This window comes from Lissotriton helveticus, chromosome 4_1 (assembly GCF_964261635.1).
Source record: "Lissotriton helveticus chromosome 4_1, aLisHel1.1, whole genome shotgun sequence".
NCBI lineage: Eukaryota > Metazoa > Chordata > Amphibia > Caudata > Salamandridae > Lissotriton > Lissotriton helveticus.
This window is the reverse complement of record NC_136063.1, coordinates 202,577,425-202,602,420: the sequence shown is the minus strand read 5'-3', so window position 1 is coordinate 202,602,420 and position 24,996 is coordinate 202,577,425.

The following is a 24,996-nucleotide window of genomic DNA, read 5'->3' as shown; positions in this document are numbered from 1 at the left end:
GTCCGGACACCGGCGGGGCAAAACAGGATACAGCCGACCACCAGCAGAGGCACCACCAAAGCAGGAAGGGGGGCCACCAGAAGAAGGCGAGTCGCCGGCTCCCCACACGCCACCGGCACCGTTCTCCGAGTCCGGGCGGAGGAACTCAAAATGGCCGGACCGGAGAACAAAGGGGGGATGAGCCACATACACGGTCAACCCCGTCCATGGAAGGCAGCGCCCCAACACCAGGCCGCAGGACCGCCGGACCAGGCCCGGAGAGCCGTAACCGGTCTAATTGCACATCGGCCTCTCCGACCGAACCCACACCGCCACCAAGGGCCGGCCACAGCGCCCCGTCCGGCCCGGGCGCCGCCAAGGAGTGTCAGGCCCGCTCGCTCCGGAGGCCCCGAAGCAGACAAGGGTGCAGCTCAGGATCCGCGGCACCCAGGAACAAACGGATCAAACGGTAAGTGCCTGTGAAATGTCGTAGTTCCATAGTCTATCAAAGAATACTTCCCGGGGCAGGATAGACGTTCCAGACAGGAGAGCGAACGGAGCCGAGCTAAAACGCGGTCATCTCGGACGCGAGCTTGGCTCCTCCCCCCGTGTGTGTTGTTTTTAAATACCTTTCCACTAAAGAAACTAGGCATTTTTTGCAAGCGATGAAAACGTGCTCAGCCAAGTACTTTGCAGCATCCAAAAAACAAATACTCCATCATGGTCTGTAACGAGGATTTCGATCCCAAAACCCTTAAGAAGGCGGCGGCGGCAGCAGCAGATGATGAAAGAGAGGATGTGGCCTAACGGCCTGAACTGCCGACCTTGGAGCTGTGGAAGTAGGTTCGAGCCTCCGCTCAGCACCCTGTGATTGTGGACAACTCACTTAATCCACTCCCTCCCCCTTCCCCGGTGCCGACCTAATAAAAAAATAAATGAATGTGTCTGTAATAAAAAGACAAGCATTTGCAATGCAATAGGTTTCGCATCTACACGAGTGTGAGCTAGTGGCATTGTAAATGACAATACATTTTATTTATGTTTTGACCTGACCTCTGGTCGCTCCCCACGCTCCACCTGTGCGCCCATGACTCTGCCCCTCTGCTGCTGCCACTGCCGGTAGTTCGCCGCTGGTGTGCCCCTGCGGTCTGGTAACTGTTTTTACGTTTCTCCACTGTACTGCTAAGTTGATTTCTCACGTTGCCATTGTATTTTGTATTTTGTATTCTGTCTTTTCTTAGGCGTTCCTTTGTGCCCCTTGCCCCCTGTGCCCCCCCGCTCCCCGCCGCTGCTCCCCTGTGGCCCGGCCCCTTTTGCCTTCTGTGTCCCGTCCCCTAGCCCATTGGCCGCCCCGCTCCCGCCAGTTCCTCCCACTTCGCCTCTTATGGAGGACGCCTCGCGGAAGGACAGCGGGCGCGCCAAAGGCAAGCCCGTCTGCTCCTGGACCACGCCCAGCGACAGAACCCCTGCACCCGCGCCCCCCGCAACGCCAGACTGCACAACGACTCCAGCACCCTCCACGCACTCAACCCCGGACGATACCACCCCTGCTGCCAGGCCATCCCGAAGCACACCCAAGTGCCTTTCACGTGTCGGAACTGCAGATACACCAGCATCCAGCCCGTCAAACCACCAACCAGAGAACCCAACCACCTCAGATGCATCCTCCTCAACAACCGCTCCGCTCGTAAGCACGCCATCGAACTCTGGGACCTTCTAGACTCTACCGCCCCCGACGTCGCCTTCCTGGCGGAGACCTGGCTGAACGCCACCTCAGCACCAGACATCGCCATAGCCATCCCACAGGCTACAAGATCTCCCGCAGAGACCGCGCCAGCGGAGCTGGAGGGGGAATCGCCATCGTCCTCAAAGACACCCTCAGAGTCTCGACCAACACCGACGAAACCCTCACCACTGCCGAGACCATGCAATTCCAGATCCACACCGACCCCAACACGACCCTCCGAGGAATCCTCGTCTACAGACCACCCGGACCACGACCACAGTTCTGCGACATCATCGCCGACCTCGTCAGCACCCACGCCCTCGCCTCCGCGAACTACATCCTCCTCGGGGACCTGAACTTCCACCTCCAGAAGAACAACGACGCCAACTCCACCACCCTGATCGACAATTTTGCCAACCTCGGACTCAAACAGCTCGTAACAACACCCACTCAAGCCGCTGGACACACACTGGACCCCATCTTCACCTCAAGCCCCCATGTCTCCTTCAACCACACCACCATACCCCACTGGACCGACCACAGATGTGTCCATTTCACCTTCAGGAAACCCACCACACGCCACCGCACCCAACAGTTGCCACGCCGCTGCTGGGGCAAGGTCACTAAGGACCAACTGACCACCCCCCTCGCCCTGAGACCCCCCGTCGACCCCGACACCGCCGCCACCAACCTCAAACAGTGGATCAACCACTGCGCCAACACCCTCGCCCCTCTCAAGATCTCCACAACCAACCACACCAACAAGAAAGCCGCCTGGTTCACCGAAGACCTCCAGACCTCCAAGCACACCTGTCGTAAGCTGGAAAAGAAATGGCTCTGCGACCTATCGCCGGACAGCCACACAGCCCACAAGAACGCCACTCGCAGACACCACCAACTCATCAGGACCGCCAAAAGGACGGCCTTCAAGGACCACTTAGACAACAACGCACACAACACCAAAGAGGTCTTCAGCATCGTGAAAGAACTCTCCAACCCCAGCTTCAACACCAACGACATCCCACCATCACAAGACCTGTGCGACTCCCTTGCTACCTTCTTTCACCGCAAGATCACCGACATCCACGACAGCTTCAACTGCAACACCCCCGCACCCAACACCAAGACCACCATCCCCGCGACCTCCAACCGCACCAGTTGCCTGACCTCCTGGTCCAACGTCAGCGATGAAGACCACATCAAAACCATAAACTCCATCCACTCCGGATCCCCATCCGACCCGTGTCCTCACCACGTTTTCAACATAGCCAGGACAACCATCGCACCATCAATCAACCAACAATCAACATCTCCTTCGAGACAGCATCCTTCCCGGAAAACTGGAAGCACGTCGAGATCAACGCCCTTCTGAAGAAACCCAAGGCGGACCCAAAGGACCTCAAGAACTTCCGGCCCATCTCCCTGCTCCCGCTCCCGGCAAAAGTGACAGAGAAGATTGTCAACAAACAGCTAACCCGCTACCTTGAAGACAACAACATCCTGGACCCTTCTTAATCCGGTTTCCACAGCAACCACACCACCGAGACCGCCCTCATTGCCGCCGACGACACCAGGATCCCGATGGACAAAGGAGAAACAGCCGCCCTCATCCTCCTGGACCTGTCAGCTGCCTTCGACACGGTCTGCCACCGCACCCTATCAGCGCGCCTCCATGTCGCCGGAATTCAAGAGAAGGCCCTGGCCTGGACCACATCCTTCCTCTCCGGCAGAACCCAGAGCATCCGCCTCCCACCATTCCACTCAAAAACTATTGAGATCATCTGCGGCGTCCCACAGGGATCCTCCCTCAGCCCGACGCTGTTCAACATCTACATGGCACCCCTCGCCCATGTCGCACGACAGCATAACCTCAACATCATCTCCTACGCCGACGACACCCAGCTGATCATATCCCTCACTGAAGACACCCATACCGCCAAAGCCAACCTCCACAGAGGAATGAAGGCCGTCGCCGACTGGATGAAGGACAGTAGACTGAAGCTGAATTCAGACAAGACGGAGGTCCTCATCCTCGGACCCACCCCATCAGCCTGGGACGACTCCTGGTGGCCCACATCTCTAGACACAGCCCCAAAACCCACCGACCACGCACGCAACCTGGGGTTCATCCTCGACTCCACCCTCTCCATGACCAAGCAAGTCAACGCCGTCTCCGTGTCCTGCTTCAACACCCTCCAAATGCTCCGCAGGATCTTCAAATGGATCCCTCCCAACACGAGAAAACCCGTCACCCAGGCCCTCATCACCAGCAGACTCGACTACGGGAACGCCTTCTACTCCGGAACAACAACCAAGCTCCTGAGACGACTACAACGAACCCAGAACGCCTCGGCACGACTGATCCTCGACGTCCCCCGACGCAGCCCCATCACACCCCACCTGAGAGGCCTACACTGGCTCCCCGTCAACAAGAGAATCACCTTCAAACTCCTCACCCACGCACACAAAGCACTACACAACACCGGACCAACATACCTCAACAACCGACTCAGCTTCCACACCCCCACTCGCAACCTCCGCTCTGCCACCCTCGCCCTCGCCACAGTTCCCCGTATCCGGAAAACCACCACTGGTGGCAGATCCTTCTCCTACCTCGCCGCCAAGACCTGGAACGCTCTCCCTACCAGCCTACGACAGACCCAGGATGTAGGAAGGTGGCTACCTGACTATGGTTACCCCAGATTTTTTGCCTTGTGTTTAGCTGGTTTTTTACTTAGTTGACCTGGTTCCCTGCTAATCAGGGCCCCAGGCCATCTGCTCTCTCTGTAAAATGGATTCCATGTACCCTAGGTACATACCACAATTGGAAATGGACTCCTTGTCAGCCCCTGTATAATGCACTATAGGTGCCCAGGGCATAGGGGCCACCAAGGCCTACCAGGGGCTGCAGCATATCTTTTGCCACCCCTGGCTGGTTCTTAAATTGACACAACTGGCTGATCACTCAGCTGGGGTAAGGTGGTGTAATCACCCCTTACTTAGATATAGTATACCTATATCTAAACCTATATCTGGACACATATTAACCTGTGAGCCACTCCTATGGAAGGCCTCATCAATCCTGGAGGCAGAGTGCGTGGTTTAATGTGAGATGGAGCTCTAGCATGAGCTGAGCCCGTCTGCAGCTGTCGGGAACAACTCCCTCAGCTGTTTCAGGATAATGCCATACCATATACTCTTAAGTGCATTATAATCCTCGCGGTTATATAGCAACTTTGGTTTGGCTTTATCAAAACATGTCGTGTAAGGTGTCATACGATTTGGAATACTATCCCCTCGCCAGTTCTGGCGACGGGGATAGCATTCCACCCCTCTAGAGGGGTAAGACATGTTACTTTACTTAAATGCGGTTAATTTCTAAAAGGACCGTGGATCCACAAAATGGATGCCTCTGCCACAGACACGAGTCTGACCCCCTGAAGCTGACCGAAACTCAGCCAAATGGGGCCGGGACAAAGGGTTTCCTGTCGCAGGGAGGTGCTACACCCCCTCAGACAGGAGATAGTGGATTGTAGCGGGGAGGTTTGAAAGAAACCAGACACTGCCTGGGGAGCACAAGGCTGCCCCTTGCATAATCCGGCCAAACCGGTTCTGGGGCACTCCAGCCCTCGGGCCAGGGCGGCCTGGATCAAAGGAAAGGGGTGTATCCACCCCCTTCCTGGGTCCCACCCATAGGAGGGGACCTAGCAGGTAATCCAGCCCCCCAGATTCGAATAAGAGTGGGAGCAGTGCGAATGCACTTCAGATTATCCTGATGAAACATAAGAAACGAAACTCTGGACCCTTCGACATCCTACTCGACGTAGAAGCCCGAAGAATCTCCCTTGTGGTCAAGGAGTGACCACCCTGTGCAAACAGGCACCATCCAGCCATCGACGTCTGCTTTGTTGCAGTTCCCGCCGGAACTCGAGCGACAGAGATCGACGAGATCAAGCTTGCCTGCCTTCCAACAGCCCGATCCACAGTCCCTGCAGAGCTGAGACCCGTGGAGGCGACCGGAAGCGTGGGGCACGCCATCTTGGAAAGACCACGAGATGCTGACCGTGCAGCCCACGAGTGACCCTCGAAGCTGTACACCGGGGTTTGAGAAGCCCCAACCCTGAGCCACACTTGCACCGAAGTTCAGCCCTCCACACTCGACGAGTGCTGCGTGGGGCCCTTCTGCTTCTTTTGGCTCAACGCATTGGCCCGGTCACTTGCCAGCCGGCTTGTGGCCCCTGTGTCGACGAAACTTGAAATTCGACCTGCGATTCTGGTTGCTCCAGATTTGCACCAGCTCCCCTGAAAAGGAGCCCCCACTCTGACCCTCCTGGTTCGAGTGAGAAGCAATCTCCCGGTTCCGCGTGGATTGCTTTTGCCAAGTGTTGTTTGCTCCAATCTTGAAGCCGACAGTGCCTACGGCGAGAGCCTGCGTGGGACAGATCGTGACCTGCTCCTGGACGTCGTAGATGCCCCAGAGCCCACGTGACAGCGGAGAGAAGCTCCTCGACGACCACCTGATTGCGCCCGACATTGCCTGGTTCCGTCCTGGTTCCACCCTGGTCACTGCTGAGTGACCCAGACTCTGTCCCCTCTGCTTTCAGGTACTTTTCGACTCGAGTCCACCCTTGGACTCCACCGGACACTTCTCTTTCACCCCGTGCAGCCCCTTCAGCTTCAAGCACCAAGAGCCTGCGTGACGAAACCCGACTCAACTTCGACCCTGTGCACCCGCTTCCTGTGGGTGAGGTAACTTTGCTCCGCCGGTGTTCCCACACTGGTACACATCTCTAGGGTCTGTGTCTTAAGTTTTGTTCCTCTAGGTTCAGCGGAAGTGTCCTTAAACTTTAACTTTACAACTTTTACGCACCATTGGTTAACATTGGTGCATGCGTGCGCTTTCCGCACTGCACCCGAATCCCGTGGGCCTCTCCCGACTTCAGCATTGCTTGTCCCGACTGCTCCCAGCGATTCCCTAGGCCCTAGGCCTAACCACTGTTCGATTGGTATCTCTTATACCACTTGTTTAGTATATGGTTTGAGTGGCCCCCCGCCCTCATCCATAATTGTGCAACTTTGTATGTTTAAACTGTGCTTTTGATTTAACGCTTGTGCCCCTTTATTCATAAAGAATACTGGGGATTGTTTTTAGTAATAAAAACATATATTTTTATAATATATACTTGTGTGGTGTCCTTTCATTTGATATTACAGGATTGTATGTGGTAAAACAGCTCGCTTAACACGCCCTCTTAAGTTAAGCCTTTAGGCTGCTTAGTCCATGCTACCCCTAGGATAGCTTGTCTAATAAGGTTGACTTACAACCAGACACCATAAGGGATTGTTTGGTCTGATAACAGGTGGTTCCAGAATTGGAAACATCACCTATCAGGCCAACTTCTCACACAGGACCTGCTGGCCTTCAGAAGACTTCTCAAGACCTGGCTCTTCGATCAGTAGCAGCCCCCCCCCCCCCCCCCCCCCAGCGCATTGAGACCCTCACGGGTATGTAGCGCGCTTTACAAATGCTTGATTGATTGATTTAAAACATAAATAGAAGGCATTGTCAATTACAATGCCAAGAGCTCAATGTTGCGTAAATGCGAGACCTATTGCATTGCAAAGGCTTGATTAAAACAAGCATTGACAAAGCCATTAGTTCTGGTCTTGGAAGCTGGTGCAATGGTTTGCTGTTTACACGCAGTGGCAATATTATTGCAATACAAAAATGTTACATTTCAAAGAATAACCATTATATGTATACATTAAAATATATATATATATATAATATATAATATATATATATATATATATATATATATATATATATATACAACATCAGGAAGCACAAAGAGGGAGGCCACAGGAAGCTTAATTAGGTTCTTTTAATGAAACACGAGCACTTGCCAGCAGTCACCACCAAGTAACAGGCTTCCAGTTTTTAAGACACTGCCAGACGCGTTTCAGGATTAACAATCCTTTCTTCAGTGGCTACTTGCAGGAATGAAACATCGCGCTACATAGTTTTAATTTTAAACACCTGCCCATGTGGGCGTGGCACTCCCACTGCCTCTTGGTGTTCGTAGTTCATTACCCATGTGGGTGCGCTGTTTATAAGTGTGTAGCTAAGTAAATATGTAAGTATGATCCATTGTTTGCATAAGTGAGTAGGATGACTTCATATGTGAATAGGATGTGTGCCTGTGTGTAATGTCGATTTAGGTGTATAAGTATTTTTGATAGTGTTCTATTGTTCATTGACAGCATGTATGAGTGAATCTACAGGTAAGTGATTAGATGTGTGTATACATCTATGAATCACTGAGTGGGTTTTTAGATACTTGTATTGCTGTAACAATGGATTCAAATATGATACTCTGTATTTTACAAAGAGTGATGAAAGATTTTACTAGTGTATGAAAAGGTGTATGTGATTGTCCTGTGGATGATGTCATCAGTGATGTCATCAGTGATGTCATTTGAGATGTCATCAGTGATGTCACTGACCATGTCATGAATGATGTAATATGTGACATCATCAGCAGTGGATTGCAGGTGCGCGAAATATAGTTAGTACAACTAACTATATAGGAGCAATTTCAATGGTTTTGTACGAGTGAAATGTCCAGCTAACTATAACACCCCTAAAACTTATAGTTTTTTCAGTGAATTTTAAAGGTTTTTTAAATGCTAATTCCTAACTATATAAGGCCTGAAACCTATGTTTTTTTCAGTGAATTTCAAAGGTTTTTTTAAATGCTAATTCCTAACTATATAAGGCCTGAAACCTATGGTTTTTTCAGTGAATTTGCAAGGTTTTTTAAATGCTAATTCCTAACTATATAAGGCCTGAAACCTATGTTTTTTTCAGTGAATTTCAAAGTTTTTTTTAATGCTAATTCCTAACTATATAAGACCTGAAAGCCCACCAGGAATCTCCAGTATGCCCCAGGGGACTGCATTGCAGAGAGGTGCAATGAAGCCACACCCCTTTTTACACCTCTCTGCAACGCAGCCCCCGTGCATGTTTGAAGAGGGGGAACTAATTCCCCTTGCATACAGGGGGGCCAACAAGCCCACCTTGAACCTCCAGTATGCACCAGTGGGCTGCATCGCAGAGGTGTAATGAGGCTATGCCCCTTGTTACACCTCTCTGCAACGCAGCCCCCTGGCGCGTTTGCAGAGGGGGAACTAATTCCCCTTGCATACTGCGGGTCCCTGGGGGCCAACTAGCCCACCAGGAGCCTCCAGTATGCACCAGGGGGCTGCATTACAGAGAGGTGTAATGAGGCCACACCCTTTTTTACACCTCTCTGCAACGCAGCCCCCGTGCATGTTTGAAGAGGGGGAACTAATTCCCCTTGCATACTGGGGGTCCCTGGGGGCCAACTAGCCCACCTGGAACCTCCAGTATGCGCCAGGGGGCTGCATTGCACAGAGGTGTAATGAGGCTATGCCTCTTTTTACACCTCTCTGCAACGCAGGCCACTGGCGCGTTTGAAGAGGGGGGACTAATTCCCCTTGCATACTGGGGGTCCCTGGGTCATATCTGACCAAACGCTGCAATTCTGAACGATTGAAAATGACTTTTCTTGAGAAACATTTGGATTTGGATTATCATGTCCTATACTTTGGAATTTTTGAAAGACTGACTTTGAGGATGCTATAAATTACTCAAGTCTGCCCGAATTGTGTGGGTAAAATTGATACCTAGTCACTTTGAATAAGAATGTACTTACGTCTCTGTGATGGTGGGTGTGTCGCGGGCTGAAATAGCAGGCAAGGAGGCCGGATGTAGTGGGCTATACCGGTTTTATTTATACACACAAATGTCCAGTAACAACAAGAAGTATGGTTCCTTGGGGTGGTTCAGGTCTTTTCCTTCCGTCGGGTCGGTTTCGGTTCGGGGTCCTTCGTTTTATCTCCGGGTACCGTCTGGTTGGCCTTCAGGTCGGGTATGTCCTCGGGGAGACACCTCAGAGGGCAACAAGAGAAAAGAAGGACCGTTAATTCTGGACTTGGAGTCCGCGAGTGTCCTGTCACCAACACCGGGATGTGGGGGAACGAGATAGGACGGCGTAGTGAGGAAAAGGGGGCTCTCGAGAATAGAAGGATGGAGGGCGAAGAAGGGGGAGGGAACAGCAAGAGTGTCCGAAGGGTGCGTGTGGGGAAATGGGGGCAATACCGTGAGGGTGCTGTACACTTTACACAGTGAGAACCTTAACGTGCTCCGTGTCTAAGGGAGAGAGAGAAATATACACTATATACAATGAGCGCCTAGCGTGCCCAGAAAGGGGTTCTAGGTACTCACGCGGTCCGCCGTATCCCTCCAGTGAGCTATGGCCGCTCTTCAGCCACCTCCTCAGGGACTCCACCAATCCTCCGACTATACGTCTTCTTCGGGTTTCTCTTCTTCTCCGTCTCCTCCGCCAGTCTGGGTATCCTGCCACGATGCTCCGACGACGTTCTGCTCGATGGCTTCGTTTTTCACTGGTGCTGCCGCTGTTGTAGGGGCGGGACTTCCGGGGTCGATACAGAGTGCTTCCTGCTGGCGGCGGTCGCTGGTTGGTTCCTGTAACAGAGAGAGGGGCGGGGTACTTTGGGTCACGGGTACCGCTCTGGCACTGTTGTGAGACACGGGTGAGTGAATGTAAGGGCTGGTATTTGGCGCCCTGGATACCGGTGAGTTTCTAGGGGTTTGTAGTCCTGGGGGGGGTAAAAGCGGGATCGGATCACAGTCTCGTCTAACATTTGGAAGAAATGTCTAGTTATATGACAACAGGATACCGACATAACTTGAAGGAAATAAGAACGCCCTGAAGAAGTTCTGTTGTACAGAACGAAACGCGTCAGCTGGCTGTGGTACATAAACTTAAGGAAAATAAAAGCATTTGAATATACACCAAGATTCAGCGCTTCAATAAGGACTCTAAGTGATATGATTTGATTGGACTTATTGTGTAAGTGGTGCTGTGCCAAACTTTGGAATATTCTCCACTACTCTCTACTACTTACTCTCTACTACTCCACTACTCTCTAATACTCACTCTCTACTACTCATTCTCTACTACTCTACTACTCTCTCTCTACTACTCACTCCCTACTACTCACTATCTACTACTCTCTACTACTCACTCTCTACTACTCTCTACTCTCTACTACTCCCTCTCTACTACTCTCTCTCTACTACTCACTCTTTACTACTCACTATCTACTACTCTCTACTACTCACTCTCTACTTCTCACTCTCTACTACTCACTCTCTACTACTCTCTCTCTACTACTCACTCTCAACTACTCACTCTCTACTACTCTTTACTACTCTCTCTCTCTACTACTCACTCTACTACTCACTCTCTACTACTCTCTACTATTTTCTCTCTCTGCTACTCACTCTCTACTACTCTATACTACTCACTCTTTACTACTCTCTACTACTCACTCTCTACTACTCACTCTACTACTTACTCTCTACTACTCTCTACTACTCACTCTCTACTACTCACTCTCTACTACTCTCTACTACTCACTCTACTATTCACTCTCTACTACTCACTCTCTGCTACTCTCTCTACTGCTCTCTACTACTCTCTACTACTCACTCTCTACTCTATTACTCACTCTCTTCTCTCTACCTCTCTACCTTTCTCTACTTCTTTCTCTACTAATCTCTACCTCTCTACCTCTCTACCTCTACCTCTCTACATCTACACCTCTACCTCTCTACCTCTCTCTACACGCACACATATACACATATATATATGCATATATATGCATATGCATTTATGTATGTATATATATATATATACATACATATATAAACATATATAATCTGCATATCTATATAAATACAAATATAAATGCATGCATACATATACATATATGCATAATATGCATGTTATTTACATGAAAGTTTTAAAAACACTAATAAAAGCAAAGCTAAAAAGCCACCTCATTACAAACAGAATGGCTTTAACTTAAACGAGGGCGAGAGCTAACGCATTTTCAATGCTTGTTTACTTTGGTTCCATCAAGAAGGCATTCAGATGTGTCACACAATTGCCATAAATTCTGAATGTTAGCACTCTAGTTGCTCATTAGATCCCTGTAGTAAAGCTACTGCTCACCAGGGAAGTCTGCTGCTAATCATACTTTCTGTGGCAAAATGAACCCCCTCATTTTGTTCCTTTTTAAATTAAATGTTTTCAGACTTACCACTTCATTCCAATCAAGATGGCTTCTGGTGTGCCATACTTTTGTCATAAGTAAGACTGTTAGCGTTCTAGTTGTTCTTTAGAACACTCTGGGACATTCTGTCATTGGGCTATACTTGGGCTACATCTGGGTGATATTTGGGCTACATTTTGGCTCTTTTGTCTCTGGTGGCCATCTTGGGAGACTGCATGTCAGAATTTTTTAACAAAATAGAAGAGGATTTGGGAGGTCACTCAAAATGTGCCCTATTTTTTCTTTCTGCAGCACTAATCATACTTTCTATGGCAAAATATACCCCCTCATTTTGTTCCTTTTTAAATTAAATGTTTTAAGAGTTACCACTTTATTCCAATCAAGATAGCTTCAGGTGTGCCATACCTTTGTAATAAGTAGGACTGTTAGCGCTCTAGTTGTTCTTTAGAACACTCTAGGAGGCTGCAGTAGAACACAAAGGAATCAACTGACAGTCTCTGTCCTTGTTGGATGTACATGTTTTACTGAGAAGGTCAGACTTCATTCTCACATGACTGAGAAAGATAATGTGAATTTACAGAAAATATGCTTTCAGTTTAGCTTATAGATCCCCTTCCAAACCACTGTGGGAAAAGCATGAGATAATAGTTTTCTTTCAAACATGATTCATGATATCCCAGCAGAAGACTTTTTCACATGATAAAATCACCTTAGAACACACCACAATTCCTAAAATGAGTATGGTACCATCACCAAATGATTTCTAATGTAACTAAAGTCCTAAAACCCTCTATTAACTACAATGCTTTTTAATGAGGTGCTATCATGTATATTGGTCCCAAGATGGCTGCCAACACTTCTTGGATGAAGTGCTGACAGCCAATCAGATCTCACGATGAGATGTGTGGTTAGGCTCCGCCCAGATATATATGTGTTTTTGAAGTTAATTTTCATAAAAACCACTGGAGCAATTTTCACCAAATATAGCAAAGGCACTTCTGCGTACCAGTCCCTACAATTTTGCCAAGTTTGGTGTAATTCCGTTCAGCGGTTCGGGCTGTAGCCTTGTCAGAACGTCCTATGGAAATTAACATGGGGAAAACACGTTTTGGGACCCCCCTTTTTTTCTCAGCCCCAACTTCACGAATCTCCCCGAAACTTTCAGGGAAGGAGCGCAGCGGAGCCGACCAACATTTTGGAAAATTACACGCAAATTCCTCAACCGGCGCCAAAGTTATTCCCAATAGAATGTTGCGGATTTCCTATGGTAACTAGGTCCTAACTACGTATACCTACTGGCTGTCGCCAGTAGGTAATACAGTGCCGCTATTTTCTAGCAGGAAAAACATTCTTAAACGAACATAAGAGTATATTTAATAAAAACTAAGAACAGAAAGGAAAAGAAAAATACACTGAAAAGAAAAATATTGGCCCATCAGCCCAGACATGGACACCTTTTTAGGCGGGTTGCATACATAATTAAAAAAAATGCCTTTGCTCACAGTGCAAGAGAGACTAAGGCTAAAGTGGGCTGACGCACTGTGCGATGCTCTGGTGGCAAAAGCGAAATGCAAATGTCAGTTGAACAAATTGATGAAGCGCACTTACCTACATATGTATGCATTTCTATTTATGATTTTTTTGTTGATTTATTTTATTACATCAGGTGAGTGAGATGGCTAGTGTCATCTCTAGGCCAAATCTTGAATAGCTGGCTGTTGCTGCAGAGCAACTGTATCAAGAGGACTTCTACCTAGTGACTTCTCTTCTTTACATCCCTACGCCTCATTAGTGCACCTTGGATGCAAGCTATTGGACAGCAAGTAGCCAGGCATTGCAGCACTATAGAGTATTTCTGCCTGCGCCAATGTTTACAGAGATGGGCCTTTTCTAAGAGCCCTGGTGTTAGGCCCTTAACGGAAAGGGCACATCAGAGTTTGTATAACACACTAGTAACAGGGGCGGCCTTAGGCATGTGCAAGCTGTGCACCTGCACAGGCCCGCCAAACCCCAGGGGCTGCCACGCCAATATATATCCTTAATATAATAATCCTCTGAGGATGGATACATATTTGCGTGGCAGGGATTTGGCGGCCCCCCGGCTCTGTTCCACTTCCAAACAACCTGCTCCCCCACTTCACTGGCCTCTGCGCCTGCATTCCTCAGGGGGCCCCCTACCTACGCTCCCTGCCCAGGGCCGCTATGAGCCAAGAGCCGCCCGACTAGTAATGACGACCTTCCCCGTAATGGCCCAACGATTGCTGCTACTTACTGCTCGAAAATGACCAAACACACCCACTCAAACAGGTATTATGCGCCATGTTACTTTTAACTCGCAAAGTACATTCATTCCGCCATTGTTACGAAGTAAACCCTTTTCCACTGAGTTAACTATGGGTATCCGAAACAGTAAACAGTCACTACTATTAAACAGATATCACATTGTGCATACTTCTAGTCAACTCACACCCTTCAATCAATCAATCAATCAATCAGCAAATTTGTAGAGCGCGCTACTCACCCGCTAGGGTCTCAAGGCGCTTGGAGGGGGGGGAGTCGCTACTGCTCGAACAGCCAGGTCTTGAGTTGCTCTCTGAAGGAGAGATGGTCCTGGGTCATCCGAAGGTGGGTGGGGAGGGAGTTCCATGTCTTGGCCGCCAGGTAGGAGAAGGATCTTCCTCCGGCGGTGGATTTGCGGATTCGTGGGACGGAGGCGAGGGCGAGGCTGGTGGATCGGAGCTGGCGGGTGGGTGTGTAGAATGTGAGGCGGCTGTTAAGGTATTTCGGGCCCGTGTCGTGGAGAGCCTTGTGTGCGTGGGTGAGGAGTCTGAACGGGATCCTCTTGGTGATGGAGAGCCAGTGCAGGTCTTTCAGATGGGCAGAGATGTGGCTGTGGCAGGGGATGGCCAGGATGAGTCGTGCAGAAGCGTTCTGTATGCGCTGGAGTCTTTTCTGGAGTTTGGCTGTGGTTCCGGCGTAGAGGGTTTTCCCGTAGTCCAGACGGCTGGTGACGAGGGCCTGGGTGACCGTCTTCCTGGTTTCGGTGGGGATCCACCGGAAGATCTTTCGGAGCATGCGCAGGGTGTTGAAGCAGGAAGACGAGACGGCATTGACTTACTTGGTGATCGTGAGGGAGGAGTCCAGGATAAAGCCCAGGTTGCGTGCATGGTCCGTTGGCTTGGGTGCGGTGCCCAGTGCAGGGGGCCACCAGGAGTCGTCCCAGGCGGAAGGGGATGGTCCGAGGATGAGGAATTCCTTCTTGTCTGAGTTCAGTTTCAGACGGCTGATCTTCCTTCATTCCGCGACGTCTTTCATTCCTTCCTGGAGACTGACTTTGGCGGTGGCGGGGTCGTTGGTGAGGGAGAGGATCAGCTGGGTGTCGTCGGCGTAGGAGATGATGTTAAGGTTGTGTTGGCGTGCGATGGCAGCGAGAGGGCTCATGTAGACGTTGAAGAGGGTGGGGCTGAGTGAGGATCCTTGCGGGACGCCGCAGATGACTTTGGTGGCCGCGGATCGGTACGGGGGGAGGCGGACTCTCTGGGTTCTTCCGGCGAGGAATGAGATGATCCACTCCAGGGCCGCTCCTTGGATTCCGGTGTTGCTGAGGCTCTGGATCAGGGTGCGGTGGCATACGGTGTCGAAGGCTGCTGAGAGGTCTAGGAGGATGAGGGCAGCAGTTTCCCCGTTGTCGAGCAGGGATCTGATGTTGTTGGTAGCTGCGATGAGAGCGGTCTTGGTGCTGTGGTTTGCTCGGAAACCGGACTGTGATGGATCGAGGGATCCGTTGGTCTCGAGGAAGGCGGAGAGTTGTCTGTTGACGGTCTTCTCGATGACTTTGGCTGGAAAGGGGAGGAGTAAGATGGGGCAGAAGTTCTTGAGGTCCGTGGGGTCCGCGGTGGGTTTCTTCAGGAGGGCGCTCAGCTCGGCATGTTTCCAACTCTCCGGGAAGGTGGCGGATGCGAAGGAGCTGTTGATGATGTTCCGGAGCTGGGGTGCGATGATGTAGTCGGCTTTGTTGAAGATGTGGTGTGGGCAGGGGTCGGTTGAGGAGCCGGAGTGGATGGTGTTCATCAGGCGGGTGGTGTCTTCGGTGCTGACAGGGGTCCAGGTGCAGAGGGTGGTGGTGGGGGGCGTTGGTTCGGTGGTTGGGTGCGTGGTCTGTGCGCCGAAGCTGTTGTGTATGTCGGCGATCTTGCGGTGGAAGAACGAGGCGAGTGAGTCGCAGAGGTCTTGCGAGGGTGTGATATCAGTTTTGCAGGTGCTGGGGTTGGAGAGCTCTTTAACGATGCTGAAGAGTTCCTTGCTGTTGTGGGTGTTGTTGTCCTGTCGTTCTTTGAATGTTGTCCTTTTGGTGGTGCGGATCAGCTGGTGGTGTTTGCGGGTGGCGTTCTTGAGGGCTGTCATGTTTTCTGTTGTCTGGTCGTGGCGCCAGGCTTTCTCGAGGGTGCGGCAGGTTTTCTTGGAGTTTTTGAGGTCGTTGGTGAACCACGAGGCTTTCCTGCTGCCGGATCTGCTGGGAGGGATCTTCAGTGGTGCGAGGTCGTCCGCGCAGGTGGTGAGTCACTGTGTGAGGTTGCGGGCTGCTTCGCTGGGGTCTGTTGTGTTGGTTGGTGGGTTCTGGCTGAGGGCGGTGGTGAGCTGGTCGGCGGTGATCTTGCTCCAGTTCCTGCGGGGGACCTGCATCGAGTGGTGGTGGGTCGTGGTTCTCCTGAAGTTGAAGTGGACGCAGCTGTGATCTGTCCACTGAGGAGTGGCTGAAGGAGATGTGCTTGCTGGAGGAGAAGACGGGGTCAAGCGTGTGGCCCGCGTAGTGGGTGGGGGTGTTCACCAGTTGCTTGAGTCCGAGGTTGGCGAGGTTGTCCAGCAGAGCGGCGGTGTTGCAGTCCTTGTTGTTCTCTAGGTGGAAGTTGAGGTCCCCTAGGAGGATGTAGTCTGATGAGGTGAGGGCGTGTGGACTGATGAAGTCTGCGATGGCTTCGCTGAATTGTGTGCGTGGTCCCGGGGGTCTGTAGATGAGAGTGCCTCTGAGTGTGGTCTTGGGGTCGGTGTGTATCTGGAAGTGAAGGTGCTCGGCGGCGGTGAGGGTGTCGTCGGAGTTGGTCGTGATGTGGATGGTGTTTCTGTGGACGATGGCGATGCCTCCTCCGGTTTGTTTGACGCGGTCCCTCCGGGTGATCTTGTAGCCATCCGGGATGGCTATAGTGATGTCGGGGGCTGAGGAGGCGTTCATCCAGGTTTCTGTGAGGAAGGCGACGTCTGGTGATGTTGTGTCGAGGAGGTTCCAGAGTTCGACGGCGTGCCTGTGGACGGAGCGGGTGTTGAGCAGGATGCACTTGAGGTGGTTGTTGCTGGTGCTCGGGTTGGTGGGTGCAGTGCAGGTTCGGAGGCAGGTGAATTGGCAGGCTTGGCAGGTGAAGGGTCCGTGGGTGCATTTCGGGGTGGCATGGTAGCAGGTGGGGTTCCGGCCGGCGTTAAGTGCGTGGATGGTGGCGGCGTCGTAGGTCCGTCGGGTGGGCTGGCATCGTTGAGGACCAGGGTTCCTGGCGCTGGGCGCGGTCCAGGCGTGGACGGGCGTAGACGGGCTTGCCTTTGGCGTGCAATCGGCGCACCCGCTGTGTGTGGTCGCTGCGCGTACGTGCTGTCCCTGCCATTTATGGCGAAGTGGAAGGGAGGAGCAGCTGGGAGGCGGGAGCGGGGCGGCGAATGGGCACGGGAGACAGGAGAGGGGGCGGGGCCGCAGGAAAGCAGCGGCGGGGAGCAGAGGGGGGGAAAGAGCGGGAAAGCGGAGCGGGGGAGAGCGAGGGCAAGCCTGGGCAAGCCTAGAGATCGGGGCAAGCCTGGGCAAGCCTGGAGAGTGAGGGCAAGCCTGGAGAGCAGGGGTCCTAAGGAGAGGCGGCAGCAAGAGGGCCAAGCAGGCAGCGGCAGCAGAATCCGGGCACACGGGGGCCGTGCGGTAGTGGAGTGACCGGAACAAGGGTCACCCTTCAGCCCCTTAACCCAATACTTTAGTATCAAGTCATCCGACACCCTCGTCTTGGTCACCTGCAATACTGTTGGGATGAACCCAACCTTTCCACCCATTAAAGAGCACGTTAGTATTTCCCAGTTTATGTTGCTTAATTTACGACATTGGAAAGGACGGAAAATTAAAGAAGGCTTTCTTAGGATTCAAATTCGTGACCTGCCAATCCACGCTCTTTTCAAGGAGCGAGCATTTAACTCGCTGAGCTACATCGCCATAATGACGTCATGATTTCCCAAACGGTAGCAGAGTGAAGCACTCTAGAGCTGACAAAGAAAACAAGGACCTATGTCTAGGAGCGAGGCACATGAAAGCTTCAAGTAAAGATAAATGACCTGGGGGGAAAACGAATGAATAATTTAATGAAAATGCAGTCTGTGTTTCTTCTTGTTCTGTAAACAACTTTCCAACGTGAAGACATGCACCCTTTGCAAGATGTTTTACTGCTTCCTAAAGCTATAGGTCTGATCCAATGAGCTTTCAGTGGAAGCCGGGAAGATTATGTGCCATATCAGGTAAAGTGACGTGGTGCCCGACAGTTTTAAATTGGGGCTGGTAAATTCTGCATAGGCCTTGAACTATCGTTTGCAAGTACACCATGTTATTTTTACACTGATCAGGCAATGCAAATGTGGCTTCACGAATTGCAAAATGCTTGTATTGAATCTAAAGTTACCCAGAAACGATGCAATTTACGTAAGACAAGCAGGAGCCCCTGCCAGCCATCACATGTTTTCAATCTACAAACTCTAATCTGTCTCCGTGGAGCCGGCGGGGGACAGAAAGTGAAAGCGTGCGATGCGCGTCATGGAGCCGACGGGGGGAGGGAAACTGAAAGCGTGCGATGTGCGCTCTGCCAGCCTCCGGGGACAGGAGATGTGCACACGTACGGAGTGCACATCTCCTGTCCGGGCGTGCCATCTCCTGTCTCCCTGTGGGAGAGGTGTGGCGCCGCGGCCAGGGCGACTGACGCTGGAATCTGGGGACCACGGTTTGATCCCCGGCTCCGGCGGCAGGTTAGCCCAGCACCATGTGACTCTGGGCAATAGCTCGCTTAATCTTCCCGACGGCCCCCCAGCGCCTAGAGACCCTTATTTATTTATTTGCGAGTTTTTATAGCGCTATGAATCGACTCCCGAAGGAGTATCTCCGCGCTGTTGACAACCAGTATCGCAACTGACAAAGGAGCATTTCAATTAAAAGAGAGTGTTCAGGGTCCAGAAAGTAAACAACTAAACCAAACCAAACAGAAAGGTTTTCAAACATTTTCTGAATTGGAGGTGGTTATGGCATTGTCTTAGTGAAAGTGGGAGGGTGATTGTGAGCTTTACAAATGTGGACTTTACTTTACTTTTACTTTACTTCAGCACAGAAAGCGGCAACAATAGAGGCTCGCAAGGTGAAGCAACGCTTGCGCTGCGTTTGCTAGCGAGACCTAATGAATGTGTCCGTAATAAAAAAAAGAATGTGTCCGTGTGTAACGTGACTGGTGCTCATGTAAAGCGCTCCAGTATCTTCGGGTCGAGTTCGCGCTATATAACAAGCTGCAAAAAAAGGTGCTTGACACGATCTGTTTACAAACTTTGGAGAGGAGCCCCTACCTTGCAGTGCAGAAACGCCCCCACCTTACCGTCTCCAGAGAATCCCTCACAACTCATACTACAGAGGAGACCCATTTTACAGCCTTTCCTGCTTTACTGGCAGCTGTGTCCCTTTTCCACAGGATGGGGTAACCTGCCAGCACCACGAAGCACTGGAAGTTTTTGTCATAGTGTACACAGTGGACAAGCAATCAGGCATGGAGCAAGAAGTTACCAGCTGCACAGGTATAGCATACAGAAAAGGAATGCAGTTCAGTGCAAAGTAACAATAGCTTCACCGCCGTGGTCGTCAGATCATCACCCTCTTTGTGAACTTGATGACGTTTAAAATAAAACATAGCAGAATTAAGATTAAACGCTCATGGATTGGAGCAGCTGATGTAAACTGCCAGCATATTGCAGAGTTTGCTCCATTTACGCTACTCCAAATTCACGAACAGGCAATGCTGAACAGAAGAATGCACAGACAAGCCACCTTCACATGAAGGTCTGGTCCTTGGGCGTTTGGGGCCCCAGGCATTAAGGGAATGTGTGAAGCCCCCTAATTAGCATACAACGTGAAAGCACAGAAAATGACATCATAGGAAATGCAATCAATAGACTATTGTCGAGTGACTTTGCAAGAAGCAAATTTCTTGGCGTAGATATCAGTAAGACAAAAACATAAATATTAACACTAATAAAATAAACACCTATATTTAAAATTTCAATTAACTGCACATTCATTATATTAGTTACACGGGTTGGCCTAGGTCTCTCCAAAACTTATAAGTGCTATTAGATGTTAATAATTTGTTTCTAGATTAGTGCAAGTGCATTAGATACACATATGTGCATGCACTATTTATGTAGCGCAAGCCAAGCCCAAAAGGCTTCTAAGCACTGTACAGTGTAATAGACACTGTCAAAATGTGATAGTAGAAGTAGATGGTTTGAGGATCGTGATTGTATTTAGTTTTTTTTTATTTTTTTTAAGTTGAGTATATGCTGTTTTTGGATGGATATGGGAATACCATTCCAGATCCTTGGGGCATAGAAGGGAAAGACCTTTGTCTTGTTTTTTCTCTTTTTAGCACATCTTCTTCTTCCGTGTAAAGGAGTCCTTGCTGCTGGTGTGTGGAGAGCCACTGGAGATGGCAAGCTTGTCATCCAAGAAGGCTGGTGTGTCAGTTGTATAGTACAAACCTAGCCGCAAGTAGAGAAGCACTGCACAGGGTCAATGACAAGCATACAGTCAAGGACTGATGGGAAAGATAGCTGGTTTGGGGACTGTTAACAAATTATGATAGCTTTGCTGATAATGTAGCTAAGCTGGAAAATGGTGCAGGCTATCCAGGAGGACCTGTGGAGTTACATCAAAGTGTTCTGATGTGGTCATATTTATTCATGCCCTAGTGAGGTGTGCCGCAGAATGTAGAATGCCCTTAAAAGGACCAGTGTAGATTACAATTCCAAGATGGTTTCCCAGATACCCAGCGAAAGACAGGGTATGTGCAAAAAAGATATGAAAGCAAACAAAATAGCAGAAAAAAGCTTGGCTTCTATTTAAACTGGAATGGCATGGTGAGCAAAAAAACGATGGATTTAGGCCCAGATCTCTGTACTGGCATGAATGTATGACATTGTTCTGCATTCTGTCCATCACCTGTTGTTTTTTGCATTTGTCACCCCGAGTGAGACGGGTATGCTCAGACGTGAGTCCTGTGCTCTCCATGCCACTGGAATCAAGCTATCCAGGCGGATGAGGGCTGAAAGCCCGAAACCGGTCCTTGGATGCTTGTTTCCAGTCCAGGGAGGACCTGGCTTGGCAGTTCGGGCTGGACTGTTCCCATGGGGCACAGGGTCAAGACTGATTTGCATATGGCTGGGTTCAAACTGGAATGGCATGGTGAGCAAAAAAACGATGGATTTAGGCCCAGATCTCTGTACTGGGATGAATGTATGACATTGTTCTGCATTCTGTCCATCACCTGTTGTTTTTTGCATTTGTCACCCCGAGTGAGACGGGTATGCTCAGATGTGAGTCCTGTGCTCTCCATGCCACTGGAATCAAGCTATCCAGGCGGATGAGGGCTGAAAGCCCGAAACCGGTCCTTGGATGCTTGTTTCCAGTCCAGGGAGGACCTGGCTTGGCAGTTCGGGCTGGACTGTTCCCCTGGGGCACAGGGTCAAGAGCGATTTGCATATGGCTGGGTTCAAACTGGAATGGCATGGTGAGCAAAAAAACGAGGGCTTTAGGCCCAGATCTCTGTACCGGGGTGAATGTATGACATTGGTCTGCATTCTGTCCATCACCTGTTGTTTTTTGCCTTTGTCACCCCGAGTGAGACGGGTATGCTCAGACGTGAGTCCCGTGCTCTCCATGCCACTGGAATCAAGCTATCCAGGCTGAAGAGGGCTGAAAGCCCGAAACCGGTCCTTGGATGCTTGTTTCCAGTCCAGGGAGGACCTGGCTTGGCAGTTCGGGCTGGACTGTTCCCATGGGGCACAGGGTCAAGACTGATTTGCATATGGCTGGGTTCAAATTGGAATGGCATGGTGAGCAAAACAACGATGGATTTAGGCCCAGATCTCTGTACTGGGGTGAATGTATGACATTGTTCTGCATTCTGTTCATCACCTGTTGTTTTTTGCATTTGTCACCCCAAATGAGACGGGTATGCTCAGACGTGAGTCCCATGCTCTCCATGCCACTGGAATCAAGCTATCCAGGCTGATGAGGGCTGAAAGACCGAAACCGGTCCTTGGATGCTTGTTTCCAGTCCAGGGAGGACCTGGCTTGGCAGTTCATGCTGGACTGTTCCCATGGGGCACAGGGTCAAGACTGATTTGCATATGGCTTGGTTCAAACTGGAATGGCATGGTGAGCAAAAGAACGATGGATTTAGGCCCAGATCTCTGTACTGGGGTGAATGTATGACATTGTTCTGCATTCTGTCCATCACCTGTTGCTTTTTGGCTTCTATTTAAGGCATCACCTTAGTCACTGAAAAACACCAGAAACTACCACACTACAATCATATGTAGGCTAGAAGGGTTTAATGTTGGGTGCCATGAGCCTTGCCTACAACACCCCTTTCAGCATCCTCGGAAGCCTTTGAATGTTCTGATACTAATAATTAATATACACTTACATTATTCTAGAGTGCATTTCATTCAGTAAATTAGCATGATGCAGATTCAGTTCACAGATTTGAGATACATCTCCTCTCATTTGATTTCTCAAAATTTTGAACAAAACCTGAAAGCACACGTTTAAATACAATTAAATAATGTTGGAAGCCAGGCCCACTAGCCGGTCCATTTCCTTGGGCCTCAGAGCACTAGACTAAGGCTGCCGGGCCCATGGGAGAGAGGCCAGACCGCCGGGGCTGTGTCTGGTAAGTATTTCACCATCATGGTTAGTATTTTCATGTTTAAAACAGAGTAAAAAAGCAACAAATCTCTATATGACTTCTAGGGATATCACAATATAGAACAAAATATCTCTCCCTCATCAGTTAAGTAAAATCTCTCAAATTGGAAGTGCAAAAAATATAAAGACAAATGGTGTAAGCATAGGTCTTCATTTTGGAGTGAGGCTTCCCTGGTGGACATCAATTTATCATAGGGGGCATCAGCCTCAGCAGTGCTGAGATTAATTCAAGTAATCCACCCTTCACTTTTTTGTATGCTTTAGTGAGTCGCCCTAAGTGGCACGTGTATGCCAGTGCACACTGTGTCACTGGAACTAAGCTATACATGGTTAATGTTCCCTAACTAGTGCTGGACCTGTCCTGGGTTGCTTGTGTTCTGGGCCAGGGAGAACCTGGCCTGGTAGTTCGGTCTGGACGGTTCCCAATGGAGTAGCATCAAAACTGATTTGCATATGGCTGGGTCCAAACTGAGGTGCTTGGTGTGCAAAATAACAATGGAATGGGATGCAGCCTGAGTAATTGCCAGTTGCTTTGATTGATTCGAGCATTCCATCCATCACTTTTTGTATACTTTTTTTGTGGACAGTAAAATGCAGCCATAATTTGGGCACATTAGACCCATAATGCCTTGAGGCCACTGCCCCACTGCACTTACCGCACTATTGATAGCTATGCCCTTCAGAGGGGCCATGGTCCCACTGCACTTGCTGCACTATTGATAGCTATGCCCTTTAGAGGGGATACTTGCCCCGGCCTTGCAGTAATGGACTAGTGTTGCAAGGCCCTGAACAGCAGGCTTCCTCCCATGGGCCTCTCAGCATTGCATCATGGCTGGTAGGCCTATGGCAAAATGGACCTTTCCAGATCTTTGCAGCACTGGATCATAGCTGTGCAGTGCATGAGAGAATGGACCAGTGGCATAGTAATGTAGCCATGGACCCTGATGCCAGAAAATGATGCCAGGCAGTAAACCACAACCATAATCTGGGTGCAATGGCTGTAGAAAATCCATGAACCCTGGTGCCAATGCACCTGCTGCACTACTGATAGCTACGCCCCTGAGAGAGGCCCCCAATGAGCCTCACAGTGTACTCCTGCTCTGCTAAGCTCGTGGGCTGTCGCCTCCTCCAGAGTTTCCAACCCCGGCCAGCTGCAGTGCTCAGGGGAGGGAGGGCAAGTAGCACAGCAATGATCTTTTTCTTCAGCTGCTTCCAAACTTTGAAACTCCCTTTCTCAGGATCTCACAGGCCTCCCCTCTCATCTACTCTTTCGTAAGGCCTTGAAGACTTGGCTCTTCACTCAGTCTGCAGCTTAAGTCTCTCCGCCTTCCTTACGTACAGTTCGCTTCAGCGCCTTGATGCCCTTGGGCTAAGTTCTCACTCTATAAGACCCAATTTCATTCATTCATTCATCCATTTCATTCATTCATTCATGGTACCATAGGTCGTGGTGCAAAGTAAACGCGCCTTCTCACTCTTGTCCGCCGGCTGCACAGTAAAATAAAGCCATACTTTGGGAAGACTGGGCACTTAATACCCCATGGCCCAGTGCCACTGCAAATCTCACAAAAAGAGAAGGAACTATGCCCAGTGTAATACAGCCTACTAAAAACCTGGAAAATATCCTCTTCATGAATGTTAATTTCCCAAGAGGGAGAGAAAGGACAGAAAAAGGTGAAACTCAGTTACACACCAGAGTGTGAAAGAAAGCCCTCAGGCTTGTTAAAGACTGCCCTCACCCACTAAATAGTGGCATGCTTCATCATTGGGCCGCTACAGACACTCTGGTGCAGACCAACACTCAGGGTGGGGTGCTGATTTTTCGAGAAAGAAAAGAGAGAAGGACATAGTCCTCCAAATGAGGGATCCCAAAAATGCAGAGAAAAGAGAATTGTAAAGCTGCCTAAGCGGTAACCTTTATCCGTATTTTATTTGTGGTTCCACTTGACAGGGTTAAAAATAGTGGTTGGGTGTGCAGGAAAAGTTACCTCTCCAACACCCCTTCTGCTCCTACCAACATGTTTCAGCCAATCATCCTAGCTCTAATGGGTCTCTGGCCTTCCTC